Below are 14,361 nucleotides of genomic sequence, written 5' to 3'. Positions count from 1 at the left end.
TCCTCCTCTTCGCAGTACTCGGCGTCTGCCATCGCAATCAGGAATCCGAAATTCCAACTCTAGTCCCCCGTGGGAAGCAAAGACCAGCCCGAGCAAGGGCGTCGAGGGTGGGGGGTGCCAGGCGCAGGAGCCGGAAATACCAGGTAAAAACAAGAGCAAGGCCAAGTCCCACTCTAGGACTAATGGAGGAAAAATGGTGTCGCCTGAACCAATATAAGCTGCCCAAAAGCACAGAAATCGCTCACGGCTCCTGGCCCAAGCTGCGTCGATCCCCACTTCAGCCGGGGGCAGAGCGTCGTTCTGGCACCTTCGAGAACTGCGCGTGCCAACACGGCATGCGCGGGCTCCCCGAGACGTGCGTAAGGCCTCAACGGCACCTACGTACGCTCGTCCCGAGGGGGGGGCTAACCCCTCACTTGTGCGGCTAGCCGAAGCTTGCGCCGCGGGCAGCGACGACTGGAAGTCGAGGGAAGGGATCGGACGGGCCTAGGTGCGCAACACGCGCCACCACGGGGGAGCGGGGAACGGAGCGAAGCTCCGGCCCCAATCTAAGAGCAAAGCGGACAATGAATGAATAAACAGTGCCAAGAAAGCGTAAAGCGATCAATCAAACTATGCAATATACATGAATAATAAGAAACAATAGTCAATGGCATCAACCAATGTACAGGCATCAAGCACAAGTAATAGAGCAAACATGAAAGAAAAGAGCACTTATCTGGGCTGCGGAGAAGCAAAGAAAGAGGAGGCCGGACTAGTGTCTCCAGGATTTATAGACATGATACCTTTGTGATTGGTTGTTGTAAGAGAGGCGTGGTTCAAAGCCTCATGAGAAATGTTATTTTTTACATGTGTACTTTCATTTTCATTGGCTGCTGTTGTTGCAGTAAAGAAATGAGAAAGCATAATCAGAAGCCTCCGGTCCTGCCATAGAATCTCGTTCTATAGTGTGTGTGGCTGCTTTCTTTTGGGGGGAGACTTGAGCTTGGAGCCTCCTGTCTGGGCCTCTCTTGTCCCTGCTGATCCGGATTGTGCCTTTCCAGGCCTTTGTGTGTGGGCCTGCTTAATGCAATTGTAGCAGAGTGTGGTGCATCAAGCAACCACTAGGCGGCAGCACTGTGTTTAAGTTCCCGGGGCCTGGCTGTGTGCTGCTTTTGTGCAGATATGCCCCCTGCCAGCCTTGGTGTGCAGCGCTGGTGCCAGCAAGCAAGGCAGTCTCATCCTGGAACTAGTCTCGCAGGCTGTTTGTTTTGCCTCTCAGTTCAGGGCGTGGTGATGTGGACTGATGCTGGGTGGCGCTGCGGTCAACGGCTCTGTACTGCATAGTGCCGCCTGCCTTGGTGCCTCTGGAAATGTCCTGTAGAACGCACGCAGGATGGGCAGAGCAACTGTGGCCAGTGCGGCAGCATGAGCCCCTGGAGGCCCCTCTCTCTATCAGGTGGATGCTCAACTGCCGGGCGGTGCCGCTGCAACTTTTATCATGCCGATCGGCCAGTGTGCAGGCGAAGGCTCATTTGCCGAATCAATTGCCCTGCTCAGGTGTGGCCGATCTGCAGGGCAGCATGTAAGTCTGTGGTACTTTTCCGGCCGGCGCCTCCGCATGCAAAGCGCTCAGTGGTGCAGCAGCTTCCTACCGCTGCAGGTGTGTCACCTTTTGTGGGGGCTACAGGAGCATTTTGTGGGGTACACTACTCACTTAGCTTTCACTGCGGCTTCTGCTCCTCATGTCAGGATGGATGGTGGCATGCTCACACAGAGTATGGCTATTTAATTATAACAAGGGAACCCAAACAATGGCTGAGGACCATGGGGAAGTATGCTCTGAAAAACAAGGGTCCTTAGCTTATCAGAATCAACAGAAAAACAATAATATAGGCCATAATAAGAGACTATATTTGCCACTGCCCAGCCGGGCAGTGTATTTATTTCAAAAGCTAAGACGGTGGTACCTAGTTAGAAGGCACAATCCTGTACCATACTATGAGACAAACAAAGAACATACAAGGGAAAAGGGGTTACACAGGCAAATTTGAGCAATATTTGGCCACTTTTAACTCAGTGATAAAATCTCAAGTATTGCCAAAAACGCTAGACACAGCAAGTTGAAACACAATGGTTAGGCTGTGAAAGTATTTACAACAGTCGACGTTTCGATCCCTTTTTGCTCTAATTGGTTGGGATCATCTTCAGGACTAAGGTTTTGACAGCATTTGCCTGCCTATATTACTTTAGAATCCGCCCCGAATTAAATTGAATAGAATGAGACCGGGGGGTCAAGTCTTGCCATCTATGCCTATGGCTGGAATGGAAGTGAGGGACCTCTGTGCTACTTGCGGGTGGCCGAATTCCGGGCAGTATTAGTCTGCTGTAGGGTCCGGATTTCTAGGGAAGTACTTCGACTCACAATGGTGGGGAAGACCGAGGTCCAAGGGGTTCATCGGATGTTTTCTCGAGGAACCAAAGGCTCCGTAGAATCGGGAGTCTGGAGGCTTGGATACACTGGATCACTGGATTACTTCACTGTGGTTTAGTTGTGAATGGTAGATTGGATGAATGTAAGGATGTGCGGCTTTTTCAGGTGCATGAATGATATTTAGGTTTTAAGGGGCTGATGTATATACATAAGATGTACATTTGGAATTGTATATATATCATATTTTTATGTCAAATAATGAATAAGAAAAATGTTTTTCAAATAATTTCTTGTGGGACAATGTTGATATATACCAGATAAAGGATATATTACCTATGTATTAATGTGTTACCTAGGAGAGGTTAATTCTTGTTGTATTTTACTCCCTGACTTCCTCTCCTGGTATCTTTTGAATTCAGGGACCCTCTTCTGTTTTTGGGAGATCTGGGACCTGACAGAAATCATTTTGTTATGTATGGGGTTGATTGCGAAACAGCTGCAGACTCTTATCCTGAAGCACAGTAAACACTTCAAAACAAGAATAACCAAACGTAATGAAATAGCAATCTCAACTAAGCAAGCAATGATGCATTGCTAATAGCAATCTCATCAAGTTTTTGTTCTCCATAAAAGAGTGAAGGGGCAAAGTGTTTAGACGTATTGACTATCTTCTCTGAGCGAGTGGTCTGCTCCAGTCTCTAAGTCAGCTTTTGAGGAAACTTTTCACTGCTGTTCGGAAAAATGTCCCTGCCTCCTTGGGTCTAAAGCAGGCTAATTATGATTGCCATTTGAGAATGAATGGGGAACTGGCTTTAAAAATATTCCATTAGTAGCCATGTCTATTTACTTCCCACCTTATGTGTGTATATTTCAAGCACACACCTGCAGAAGATGGTGGTGACGCCCAATGTGACAGGAACCAGACATAGCAAAGAGAAAAGGGAAGACATGTGCAAAAGCATATTTTTGCCCAAGATCAATGTCACATCCAAGTTACAAAGATGTGATCTGCAAAGATACTTCTACAAATTCAATTGGAGTGCCATTATTTTTATATTCCGCTCTCGCATATGATGGTGAAAGTTATGTTGGTGGCAAGTGTGTAAGCCAGACTAATTGCCAGTACTAGTTTTACCTGCCGGATGATGCAAAGATCAACCCGAACTTTCACCAGGACCTTTTGAAACGTACTTAGTAGTAGCAGTGCTAGTAGTAGTAGTATTAATATCATTCTTTTTACTATTATTGAATCCATCTATATATTTATGTCTAAAATGGAAGCATGGAATGTATTCCATGAACTACTAGTGAAGACAAGGGGCCTGATTAATATTCTCATTCTGGAGTAGCTGCACAGATCACTCGATCCCAGCTGCACCCATATTCTACAGGCCTTCCCCAATCATCCAACTTCAATCAGCCGGACAGACTACGCAAACATTCTCACAGAGCACCTAGGAAGCAAAGGAACAAAACTCAAAAAGTGCCTCTATTAGCTAAAGCGGAAAGGCTTCACTAAAACAAAGCCAGTTCAAGACCCTCAATGCCGGGACTTAACAAATACAACAGATTTGTCCTCAGTCTCGCAAAGATTAGACCAGTCTGTGCTGAACCAACAAGCTGAACAACTAAATCTAGCCGAGGCGGCAGCTTATCTTAACAACCATCTTCCAACATTAGACCATAAGCAACTGAAGGGCCAAACTCCATTCATGGCCCAAGTAGAGTATTCTCAAGTGCTTATGCCAATGAGGACCCACGCCGGCCGGCCAACCAACTCAAATTCTGACCCAAAACAACAGCTTGACATTAATGTGACTGTCTGCGAACCTGCAACCCACTCAAGCACAAATTTCGAATTTCACAATGGGGCATGCCGTAGTAAAACAAAAAATTACTTATTCAAATCCCCTCACCCTCAGAACCAAACGCTTGGCAAGAACAGAGATCTTGATAGCAGGGACTGCGGGGACTCTAGTCAACAACACGAGCATCTGAAGCAAACCCTTGATAAAGTAAAACATGAGGCCGGAAACCAATCAGAAGATTCCCCGACAAAAAGCAGGGGTTTGAAGGCACAAGCATCCCCATGACAGCCTGCCCGGGGCCAACTAAGCTCGTATTTATACTGGGATACCAATCAAGGGGGGCCCATGACATTCTGAACAGGGGCAACCTGATCCTCCTGTTTCAGTCAATTTTGGATCTAAAGGACATTAAATCAGCAGACATTTTGACAATTACATTTCTAGAGCCCAGACAAGCTTGGGTGCAAGAGGCCACCAAGGCCTCCTTCCTCTTACTCCTTTAGGCCAAACACATCATGACAAATCAACTCGTTTTTGAAAGCTGGGATACAAAAATCAAACGAGGAGGGACCAAGGGCTACCCAAAATCCTTCCTGCACCAGCCTCTCCAGCCAACCTACCCAATCTTAAAAAGTGCTCAAAGCTGAAGAATTACAACTGCTAACACCTGCCCTGTCCATCTAGGAACTCGATCATCGAGAAACGAAACCCGATCTAGAGGTCAAGACTCCAGCAGGATGACGTCACCCCATGCCAGTTGGGGTTGTCTCTCAACTGCCCTACAAACCAGAACGAGAGTCTGAGAAACAGCAACAGTGGTAGATCAGAAACAACTACACAAGGCAAATTGTACCCTAAGCTCCAGGAACGTCCAGGTGCTCCAACAAATGCCGATAACAACAAACCCTTGTCAACCTGGAAGGACTAGGACCTGTTATTATTGCAAGAAACCTGGGCCCAGTCAACAGTTCCCTTAATAGGTTTCATGGAGTACCAAAAACGGCAATAAAAACCAGTAGGTGCAGCCGTCCTATGGGTGGTCTTTTGTTGTAAATAGAATTATGTAAGTAGCAGGACACGTCTTCTAGTAGTTAGGTTGTATTTATTAAGTTACTAAGAATAAGTTAAAACACAGAGCAGTAGTTCCCCACAGCTGACCAGCCCAACTGCCAGTAGTAGAATCCCCAACACTACAGATAGAATACAGCTATGTAAGAAGACAGAAACACAGAGAAAGGACTAAGGAAGCTAAGAAGCCATAGAAAGCTAAGTATGAATTTACAACATCTTTCCATCTACTTTTCAGCATAGCTGCAATGTATCGCAGAAATATAAATCAATGCACCCTGGGCCCAAGCCCTTCTGCTCTTAATTATCAATGTTTACATTAACCCCTGTAAATCTAGGAAGAAGGAGACACTGAAAGACCTCACACTAAAACTAACTGATCCCAAACTAGACGATCTATCCGCAAATGTTATAATATCCAGCGCCTTCAACACAAATCTCTGTGTTGAAAGTCTTGGTTCATGATCACCAGGTTGGAGTCACCAACATCATTTTTCAGCCTGCGGCGTGAGTGCATGGCTGTGGCGTTGGTACTCCCGGCCTGCAGCATTTTGATGCATATGTGCCTGTGGGACAGTTGCCAGCAGTCTTCCCTGCCAATTCTCCGCATCCCTGACTGTTACGTGTGGATGGAGAGTGAGTTTCCTGTTCTGAGGGCGGACCACCTTTAAAGTGCACCATCGTGTGGATCAAGTGAAATTGAGTGGTTGCTGCAGCCTGGTGCAGAGTGCAGACTGGTTACAGGTGCGCAATAGTGTGGTGATTTTTCATATCTTCTGCAGCTTTTAGGACACATGCATATATCTTATACAGTATGAGTCTTTGCCTCATGCTTTTCAAGTGTTTTGAGTCCCGGTCATATCAGGCTAACAGTTTAATATTCGGGGCTCAGGCAATGTGTGTGTCAAGCCAACCATAAAATATTTGATGGCAAAAAAATGCCAGTAATCCACCGCGAAACCAATACCTGATCAGGGATCAATACTCGATAATATCACAGAATAATGGCCCATACACATTCACCCAATTTCCTGATGCGCTGGGTTTAATTTATATAGACGTTCAATTATTTTTCTTCAAAATCCACGTGTGACATCACAAAATACATATGTAACAAAAAAAGGAAAAAAAAACTTAACAAACAGGTTGTGACTACATGCTAATCAACAGGGCACCTGCGGCATAAGGAGAAAGACATTTTGAGAAAGGGAGAGGGATGGGGGGTAACTTAGGTTGCATAGACAGATGTTATGTTTGTGTATTATGAATATAAGAAAATGTATTGACTAAAGAATAACTATCCCCCCACTCCCATAGCAACAGGGGTTAGGATGCGGTGATACCAGCTGCCAACAAATCACATGATGCCCACAACCTGGTTCCAAGGGAACCAGGTAGTCTCACTAGATGGTGGAGGGGGGTGTAGGGGCAGGGGGGGAGGTAGTAGGGGCAGGGGGGAGGTAGTAGAGGGGTTTTAGGGGGAGGGGGGCAACCAAACAGGCAAAAAAACAGGTCAGAATCTATGGCTTGGCGTAAAAGCAAGAAAGGAAAACGGGCACCTCGTATTTTTAAAAAGAGCATACATCAAAATATACAAAAAAATCTTTTTATACCTATAAAATGGCTAAACTAAAAATCTTGTCTATCAATATATGTGGACTTAATGATCTAAAAAAAGACAAAAAATAGCGATTGGTCTTCAATCAATTGGGGCAGATATCATTTGTCTTCAGGAGACCCATGTCGAGGGGTCCCAAAGACATCTATTAAAAAATCTGGGATACAGATTAGTTGTTGCAACAACACAGGCAAACAAAACACGCAGGGTGGCTATTTTGGCACGTGATGGTGGAGTCCGTTTCACAAGATCTGCTGCAAACTCATGTGGCAGATGGGCAATCACTGAGGGCCAATGCGCTATGAGGAAAAAGTTCACGATTTGCTCAATATATGGCTGTGTTACTGATGATCCAGAATTATTACAGTTCTTATCTAATGAACTCGCACATTGGCCAACACCCACACAGGTTAGTAGATTGCTGGGAGATAAAGCACCCATACAACCCCGGCTATACTTTTTTTTCCTATCCCCATCAAAAATTAGCCAGACTGGACTATATTTTTGTATTACACACAATTGTCTATAGCTGCTCTATAGATCGGCTACCTAGGGTTCTTTCTGACCATAATCCCCTAATTATTAGCATGAATATGAGGACGATACAATCTGATCACAGTATGTGGACCTTTGAAAGAGCATTATTGCGTAATGAAAAATACTGCATACACATGGAGAATTGGATCCCAGAATTTTTAAAGTTTAATATGAGTAGTGCCCCTTTGGAGGTGGATGGGACGCACTGAAAGCAGGTATAAGGGGTGAAACTCTTAGATTTTCCATAAACAACAATAAAGAGGAAAAGCAAAAGCTAAAAAATGTACAGGAAAAACTAGCCATACAGGAAGAAGACCTAGTCAGAGTGATACAAGGTGGAAACAACATAGAAAGGGAGGTAAGAGAGGTAGCTGTTGGAAGGAATCTAATATCCCAAATGTTTACCACTAAAGCAATCGGTAAGGCTATAGTGAACAAGGAAAAAACTTAAGAATTGAGTGAGGGGGTGGGTCATCAATTAGCTATTCGCACAAGACAACAGAACTCAGAAAATACGATTAAAGCAATTAGAGACCCAATTTTTAGATTAACTCACGACCCCAAAGAAATCAGGGTAGCTTTTAAGTGGTATTTTTAGGATCTTTATACTGAGACAGGTAATAGCCAGGTTAATATTGATGAATATTTAGAACTAGTTACACGGCCCTGCTTATCTCAATTGGATCAAGATATTCTCTCAGATACTCCGGACTGGATAGAAATTCTACTCTCGATAAATAGTCTTCCTTCAGGCAAAGCAACAGGCCTAGATGGAATTCCTGTGGAATTTTATGCCACATTTAGTAGCACACCGAAAGATATTCTAACTAATCTAATGATTCATATTTTTTAAGGTGGACACCCTCCGGCATCTTGGGCCCGGGCAAAAATTATTGTTTTTCCCCAAAAAAATAAAGACCCCACAGAACTTGGGGCATATCGACCAATTACATTAATAAATAACGATTCAAAAATCTACTCTCTAATTATTAGCCAGTGGACTCTCATGTCAGGGCTAGGGTGGCCTGTGGTCTAGGGCCCGCCCCAATCACCAATCGGGGTCACTTGTGTGGCAAAATGCATCAGTCGTCTTTGGGAGGGCGTTGGTGGTTGTTGTGTGCTAAGCCCGCTTGTCCGTCTGTTCTGCATCTTTCCTAGAGTGACTGTGCAGGTTTCCTGTTTATTGCTCGCTGCCTAATGCCGTTCCGCCTAATGCGTGAGGTTCGGCATGTTGTAAGCGTCCGCCTAATGCGTGAGCTTTGTTTGCCGGCGCCCGCCTAATGCGTGAGCTTTGGTAGCCTAGTCGCATACGTAAGCGCCGTAGGCACGTTAGCTTGCGCGACCGCGCCCTGACTCCTGTGCTCACTATTCTGGTTGTTTCTGGGGAGTGGCTGTGGTCTCTTCTTGCTCCCTCTTGTTTGTGTGCAGATCCAGTCGTTTGGAGAAGGATTCCACCGGAGACCTTTGGAGATCGATCCCAGGGGGCGTGGCAGTTTCCAGCTTGCTCTGAGTTCGAGTTTACCGGATAGAAGAGTCGATTTGAGAATCCAGAGGGGACATCTTGTCCTTCAGAGCAGTAGAGTAGGTCGTACTCTACAGGTAGGAAATATCAAACCACAGTTCTTGGCGCGCAAAGCTTTAAAGTTTAATTCCTGATTAAAAGTGTCAAATCTGTTTGCTATTCTTATAAGGAATAATCAAGAGCACTGAAAGTCTGAATCTTTGGCGCAAATCTCTTTTGAAACTATAAATAGCATCTCGTTGCTGGCAAGGGATGTTTAATGTAGACGAGTAAAGCTAATAAGAGCGCGTGTATTCCTTTCCATTGCAGAATATCTTGGCGCAATTCGTTCTTGTGATTGTTACTAGGAGAAAAAGGTCAAAGGTTGTTTAGTTATAGTTCATAAGAAAGATAGCAGTGTGATATTGCATTGGATTGTTTGTAAAACTTTGGTAAAGAAGTCTATTTGCTAGAGTGGTGTTTTTACTTTTAAAGGAGAATCTGTCGCTATTCACAAGAGAAAAGTGAATAACAGTGTTGCAAAAAGAATGTTTTTGTTGACTTTGAATTTATGCACAAGAAGTTGATTGTATTTGTGAAGAGTGTAATTAAGGACTTGAGTTCTACAGAATTCTAAGTCTGGGTTCTAAGTTTATAGTCAACTTAGGAATACGGAATATTTGGTTACTAACTTTTCCTTTCCAGATCTCCTTCCCTGCTGTCCCCTTCCTAACTCCCTTTCCCCCCCCCGCTTGATCACTCCAAGATTCTGTGTAGTAATTACATTCGGAATTGGAGGTATCGAGAGGTGGGTCCTTATAACTTCACGACAGACCCTGAGGAAGACGTCGCCTTGACAGAATAGTGAGCCCACGAATTATTTTCCTCCTGGTCTGTACGTGAATTCATAATGACCACCATCAATGATATAATGTCTGCAATCATGCGTATGCAAGCAGACCTAAAGGAAACCATGAATGCAACGGCTTTGTTAGCAGCTAAGGTGGACAATATTCAATTACAGAGTACTCCTCTTCCTGAAGAGGTTCTAGAAACCGGTGCTAGCAGGGGAAGTACCAATATAGCTGTTACAGTGCCCCCCCAGATTCCTTTGGCAGCCCCTGAACGTTTTTCTGGGGACCCTTCTAAGGTGCAAATCTTTTTGACTCAGATAGAGTTACATTTTGCTTGTAGACCAGCTGCGTTTCCAACCCCTCAGTCCAAGATTGCATTTTTAATTTCCTATTTGACCGGAGATGCCGCAAACTGGGCAGTTCCTTTGGTCAGACAAGATGACACTTTGCTTTACCACTGGAAACGATTTGTGGAGGAATTTGAAAAAGTTTTTGATCGCAGAACTGTTACCTTATCCGCAGATCGAGAACTACTTCAGTTGAAACAAGGTAATAGAGACCTTGTTTCTTATTTGTCTCACTTCAACAGATTGATCGCTGAAACTTCTTGGCCAGAGGAAAAAAGAGCCGCCCTCTTTTATCAAGGTTTAAAAGATGAGTTAAAAGATGTTTTGGCACAAATTGATCCTCAACCTGTAATTTGCTCTGAATTGATTAACCTAACGCTGCGTTTAGATCACAGACTCTCTGAACGAAGATCAGATAAAAAAAGAACAGACAAACCTAACTGGAGATCTGAAGCTAAATCTAGGCCTCAGTTTACAAACTCAGAAACTGGTTCGGAGCCGATGGAAATAGGAACTTTAAGACAACCATTGTCAAAAGATGAAAAAGACAATCGTCGAAAGAATGGACAATGCCTTTATTGTGGTCGAAAAGGTCACTTCGTGAAAGACTGTTTAACTAAGCCAAAAGGAAAATTTCCTAACTCTAGTAAGTCAGCAGCTCTGGAAAAAACAGATCAAAAATCGGAAAACTAACTGGCCCAAGATGTTTGAAGGGAGATCTCTTGGGAACCATTGCCTTCCCTTCTGTGAACTCATGTGTCTCTAACTATAAAGCACATTTTAGATTGGCCGTACAAATCAGGTTAATTCATGAAACATGCCAAATGGAAGTTTTAGTTGATTCCGGAGCTACAGGAAATTTTGTAGACTTAGAAACTGCTCAACGCTTAGGAATCATTTGTGAACAAAAAGAGACTCCAGAAATAGTTCAAGCTGTGGATGGAAAAATTCTAGCTGGAGGGCCAGTAACCATGCAAACTTCTAAGGTTGTTATGTTCTGTGAAGACGCTAAACAACAAATACATAAGGAGGAGCTTCAATTTGATGTTATTCAAGCACCTCAGTATGGTTTCATTCTTGGAATGCCTTGGCTTTGCTTACACAATCCAACCATAGATTGGCGAAAGAGAGAACTGGTTTTTCTGTCTGACTATTGTCATTCTTCTTGTCTAAATGTCTCAAAACCAACCCTAAGTCAATTGGCCACAGCAGAGGAAAAAGAAACATTGCTACCTAACATTTACAAGGAATTCGCTGAAGTCTTCAGTGAAGCTAAGGCAGCCCTCCTTCCTCCTCATCGAAGCTATGACTGCCAAATTGATCTTGTACCTGGATCTAGTGTCCCAAATTGTCGCATCTATGCTTTGTCTGAAAAAGAGAACCAACATTTAAGACAGTATCTTGACCAATATCTAGAGAATGGGTTCATCCGCCCCTCCAAGTCTCCAGCAGCGTCTCCTTTGTTCTTCATTCCGAAAGCAAATGGTGAATTGAGGACTTGCATCGATTATAGGGCGTTGAATAAAATCACTGTCAAAAATAAATACCCTTTACCTCTCATCCCAGTTCTGTTGGACCAAGTTAAAAAGGCAGAAATCTACACCAAATTGGACCTCAGAGGGGCCTATCATTTGGTTCGTATCAGGCAAGGTGACGAATGGAAGACTGCTTTTAAAAACTCGTTATGGATTGTTTGAGTACTTGGTGATGCCATTCGGGTTGTGCAATGCACCAGCAGCTTTTCAGTTTTTTTTGAATGATGCCTTGAAAGAATTTTTGGATCTTTTTGTTATCGTCTATATAGACGATATTTTGATCTATTCTGATTCTGTAGCTGAACATGAAGGTCACGTCAGGAAAGTTTTGAGCGCTCTTCAATCTCATAATTTGTACTGTAAACTATCTAAATGTGATTTCCATGTTCGTGAAGTTGAATTTTTGGGAGTTCTCCTCACTCCAACTGGGATGAAAATGACTGACAGAAAGATCAAAGCTGTAGCTGATTGGCCCACTCCGACATCTGTTCGAGACATACAATGCTTTTTGGGATTTGCGAATTTTTACCGTCGCTTCATTGATCACTTTTCTGCTGTAGTAGCTCCCATCACACGATTGTTGAGGAAGAAGGTGAAATTTGAATGGTCTTCAGAAGCTGAACATGCATTCCAGAAGCTAAAGAGGGCCTTTACTGAAGCTCCTGTTCTCATGCATCCCAATGTAGAGGAACCTTTTATCATTGAAGCTGACGCCTCTGATGTAGCTATAGCAGCCATTCTTTCTCAAAGACATCACACTACTGGTCAAATGCATCCGGTTGCCTACATGTCTCGAAAACTAAATCCCGCAGAGCAAAACTATGTTATAGCGGAAAAGGAACTACTAGCAATACTAGAAGCTTTCAAAGAATGGAGACATTACATAATGGGAGCAAAATTTACTGTAACTGTGTACACGGACCATAGAAATTTACAGTTCATGAGCTCAGCTAGAATGTTGACCCCGAGACAACTCAGGTGGATGATGTTCTTTGCCGAATATGACTTCATAATAACTTTCCGTCCAGGCCAAGACAACAAGAAAGCTGATGCCCTGTCCAGAAAAGACTCCTCTTTGCATCGCTTTGAAGGAACTCCTCAACCGATAATTGATCCTGGCAAAGTACTTGGTGTACTCTCGGCAGATCAGTTCTTGGAGAATATTCATGAAAGTTTTCCTTCTTCTCAGTGGAAATCATGGTTGAACTCTAATGTTAAGCAAACCATCAAAGAAGGGATACCTTTCCATGGAAAGCAAGTTTATCTGCCCTCTTTGCAACTACAGGAAACTGTGTTCAACTGGTTACATTCACATCCTATGGCAGGACATCCAGGCCCTCGAAAGACTGTGGAGAAAATACAAAAGATGTTTTGGTGGCCAACGCTGCAAAAAGACGTGCTGAAAATGGCTAATGATTGTGAGGTCTGTGCAAGATTTAAATCTGATCACACTAAACCAAAAGGTTTTCTACAGGCTCTACCTACACCAACTGAACCTTGGAAACATATTTCGTTGGATTTCATTACTGATTTACCACCAATCCAACAGCATACTGTGATTCTAGTAGTTGTAGACAGTTTAACCAAATATGCACATTTCATTCCTTGTAAGCAGCTACCCTCTGCTGGACTGTTAGCACAACTATTTTTGCAACATGTGGTGCGCTTACATGGCCTGCCTTCAGTTTTGCTTTCAGATCGTGGTTCTCAGTTCTCTTCCAAGTTCTGGCAACAATGGTGTAAAGGTCTACACATCACTTCCAACATGTCCACCAGCTATCACCCTCAAACCGATGGGCAAACTGAAAGATTGAACCAAACTTTGAAACAATACTTGAGGTGTTATGTTACGGACTCTAAGAAATCTTGGTTAGACTTACTTTGGATTGCTGAATTTGCATACAACTCTTCGCCTCATTCATCAATCGGATTATCTCCTTTTGAGGCACTTTATGGCTATGAACCTACCACCATTCCGTTGACTATGCCCAATAATGGTAGTGATGTGCCAGCAGTTAGAGACTCTGATCAACTTATGCAAACCATCCATCGTCAGGTTCAAGATCGCTTGTTGCAAAGCAAGAAGAAATACAAAGAGCAATATGACAAAAGACATCGTTCTGGTCCTACGTATGCCCCTGGAGACAAAGTTTGGCTGTCCACTAAGAACTTAAACTTCAAACACAAGAGTATGTTTCAACCTAAATTCATTGGTCCTTATCCAGTTCTTCGACAAGTGAACCCTGTGACATTCAAGTTGTTGTTGCCTAGGTCTCTACGGATTCATCCAGTATTTCATACTTCCCTTCTTAAACCTGCTAATCAGAAGCTGGCTCCCCGTCCAGCACCAATTTTAGTTCATGGCAATTGGGAATATGAAGTGCAAAACATTTTGGATTCTGAACGTCGAGGCTCTAAGTTGTGGTATCTTGTCTCCTGGAAAGGATACGGTGCGGAAAATGATTCCTGGGAGCCGGCTGACAATGTTCATGCCCCTCGCTTGGTACGCCGTTTCCACCTCCTCCACCCTCTAAAGCCGGGCCCTAGACCACTCTTGGGAGGGGGGAGTACTGTCAGGGCTAGGGTGGCCTGTGGTCTAGGGCCCGCCCCAATCACCAATCGGGGTCACTTGTGTGGCAAAATGCATCAGTCGTCTTTGGGAGGGCGTTGGTGGTTGTTG

Source organism: Lissotriton vulgaris, chromosome 7 (genome assembly GCF_964263255.1).
Source record: "Lissotriton vulgaris chromosome 7, aLisVul1.2, whole genome shotgun sequence".
NCBI lineage: Eukaryota > Metazoa > Chordata > Amphibia > Caudata > Salamandridae > Lissotriton > Lissotriton vulgaris.
Note: the sequence above shows the minus strand (reverse complement) of the source record.